The sequence below is a fragment of the Perca fluviatilis genome, chromosome 4 (genome assembly GCF_010015445.1).
Source record: "Perca fluviatilis chromosome 4, GENO_Pfluv_1.0, whole genome shotgun sequence".
Lineage (NCBI taxonomy): Eukaryota > Metazoa > Chordata > Actinopteri > Perciformes > Percidae > Perca > Perca fluviatilis.
The window spans coordinates 1,833,780-1,836,652 of NC_053115.1; the positions used below are offsets into that span (position 1 = coordinate 1,833,780).

The following is a 2,873-nucleotide window of genomic DNA, read 5'->3' on the forward strand; positions in this document are numbered from 1 at the left end:
ATGACGACAGTGATTCTCACAGGGTGGTAGTGAACTGGACTTGCGTCATGGTCACCGATGAAAGTAATGAGGCCCACTGCAACACCATCAAGCTCTGGCTCATCAGACTCATCCTGAATGAATGAAAAAAGAGATACTAATCACAAACTAACACATGGAACAGAACAGATGACATAATTTGTCTTTCCTTAACCAAGTCCCGAAAATCAATACCACTTTTACAAAAGAGACCTGGGTCTCATTGTAAGAGTTGAAAAACATAAGATCCATGTTCTGCACACATGAATCAGCCAAAATACCAGAGAATCTAAGTGCTGACTGAAACCAAGGACATTTACAAGAAAATGTTTTACTGAACATTGAATAAAATGTTAATATTTACGCGGTTAGATAATACACAGCAGAATCTGTTAGTGACTTAAGGAGACTCACTGTGCAGGTTCTTAAACATCCAGAGACGTCCTCACGCAGATACACAGGAAGGACGTGGAGAACAGTAGTGCGCTTGGTGTGTATGTCATGGATTTCCTATTCAGATAAAAACAGAATTGCATATACTGAAGAGTTTACATAAAGCTGATTTTAAACAGTCCAAACAGAACATATGTCCACAAATAACCTGTTAACATCTTTAATGCAATCAGACAAATGGCAAACAAAGTGGACTAATTGCAAAAGTCAAAAAGCTCATTTCAATCATTGAACCTGTTCAATGTTCTACTGGTTCAACCTATGAAATGTGTAAAAATCTATTTACCTGTTCATCATGGATTTTTAAAATTTCAGCCAGAGCATCTGCTGTCTTCCCAGTTTTTGATGCCTTCCGTCTGAATAAGGTCATCAGTCGAGGAAGATAGCGGTCAAGCTCAGCATACGCGTGTTGGGCAGGTTCTGATTTGTAATCCGCTGGAACTCTGCATACAACTACATAGAAATAACAGCCAGAGGAGAATACAGCAACAACACTTATTAAAAAAACAGTTCAATTTGAAGAATCTTGCACACATTCATAAAGCAAAAATATCAGCCAAATGAGTAAGAATCACAATTTTCACTTTAAAAGAGAGAGCTGATCCATATTACCTCAGACTCTATTTTAAGAGCAAGCCAGAGATCCATGAGGTCGTTCACTGGTGGGCAGGACATCACTATGGTCTGCGTCGCAGTGGAAATGTGGTCTCCATCATCTTTCTAATGAGGGTCAGTTTCTTCTCAGTCTTCTTCAACAATTTTTGCAAGCAAATACAAAGTTAAGTAAAATATGATTAGTAGTATTCGTGAACAGAACACATTCATTATTTGTTGACTTAAATACAGCAAAACACTTTATTTTGATCAAACAGGCAAGTAGAAAAAACAATGATGTGTGTATGTGGGAGTGCGTATGATTTGGGGTTACCACACTAAAACCTTGTCTGAGAAGGAAAAAAACAATTCAAGTTATTGGTATTTAGAGGGCGGGGGGTAGGGGGTGATAGAAGAATTCACATTCATTGGATTACCTGGTATCGTTATCACATCTCCAGTTATCTTCCTTAACTTCTTGAAACTGGAACAGCAAGATGCAAAGGCATAAACTGATCTGAAACTGAACAATTAAAAGATTCAAAGAGTGTCAAATTATAAATACTTCCATTTATAAATGTTCCCTGTTAATGATCTTTTCATTTAATCCCCATAAGTGTCAAGTTACTAAAGCCATCAAGCAAAATTAACATTACTGTAAAGAAAAGCAGCCACACTTGAACCTTAGTGCATGGTTAATCAACAATAATACCATTTCTACAAACCAAAGCTTTACTGTTAAGGGTTTTTACTTTATTCATCTTTGTCATGAAAAGCAGCTTGCCTCCAGCAAAGTCGTTTGTTTTAAAAACCGAGGCAACAGTAGGCAGGCACGGGCAGTTGGCTTCGTTCTGTTAACAGCAATCTCCGTGTCTCAGACAGTCTGCTCACACAGAATTTAAAACTAGCGTCCCTAGAAGCTAAACAGAGGGCGCGGACTTGCAGTGTAGGAACTCAGTTTGAGGCGTTTATGCTCTTTTGTGCACTATTGAAAGTTTCCATCAACAAAAAACTAACTATCGCATACGAGGTGTCTGTTAGTGCTTCTACTAACAACTCATTTTCTAACACCACCTTTAAGCGGGGAATGAGCGTGTGATTACTAGATTCATCCGTCGTCAAATTCTTCAGGGAGTCGGTTAGTGGTAGCTAGGTCGCTAGTTGTGCTGCTGGAGTGCGTAACGTCAAAGTCCTTCTAAATAGTCTCTGGTAACGTTATTGGTCGTAGCTAAGTGGCTAGCTAGCTCTTTAGCAGCTAACCTATATCTGACAAGTTGCCAATCCCTACAAGACTCCCGTGATAAGCCAGTGAAGGGGGGGGGCTTGGAGAAGGTCTACGCTCTCTGAGACAAACACATACAAAATGTATAAAGAAGTAAAAGCGAATGCATATTAACATTCAAAACTTACAGTAAGTCCAGTGAGCCTGATTGCTGCTGCGTGGTAGTTTCTGCAACCCTACTGTCTGCTGCTTCCCGCCTCGCTTTGTTCAAACTTTTCTTCTTCTGTGTTTTTCCAAGCGGTAAGGAATCAGTGTAGTGTGCAAATTAGCGCCACCTTCTGCTTCGCAGGTTGAATCAGAGATTAACTCGCCATACAAAATTATCCCTGCAGCTGCTTAAATAAAAATAAAAAGAATATATAGGCTACATTAAACTGATGAAGCAAAAATAAATAAAATAAAAACATTTTGTCCTCCACTAATGTCTAATGCATTTCAGACCATTTGCTATTGCAATTTATTTATTATGATCGATTTTACTTATTTGGTAAAAGCACTTTGAGATTTTATTGTATTTTAACATGTG

The 2,873-nt window shown here is 38.6% G+C and overlaps 1 long non-coding RNA gene across 1 annotated transcript; it reads right to left on the minus strand.

Moving 5' to 3' along the window:
• Nucleotides 1-1,167: 1,167 nt before the first annotated feature.
• LOC120557976 lies at nucleotides 1,168-2,507 on the minus strand. The gene is made up of 3 exons (XR_005639039.1): nucleotides 2,476-2,507; nucleotides 1,503-1,588; nucleotides 1,168-1,220 (listed from the first exon to the last, which is right to left on the minus strand). It is a non-coding gene; the product is annotated as an uncharacterized LOC120557976 (long non-coding RNA).
• Between the last annotated feature and the right edge of the window lie 366 nt (nucleotides 2,508-2,873).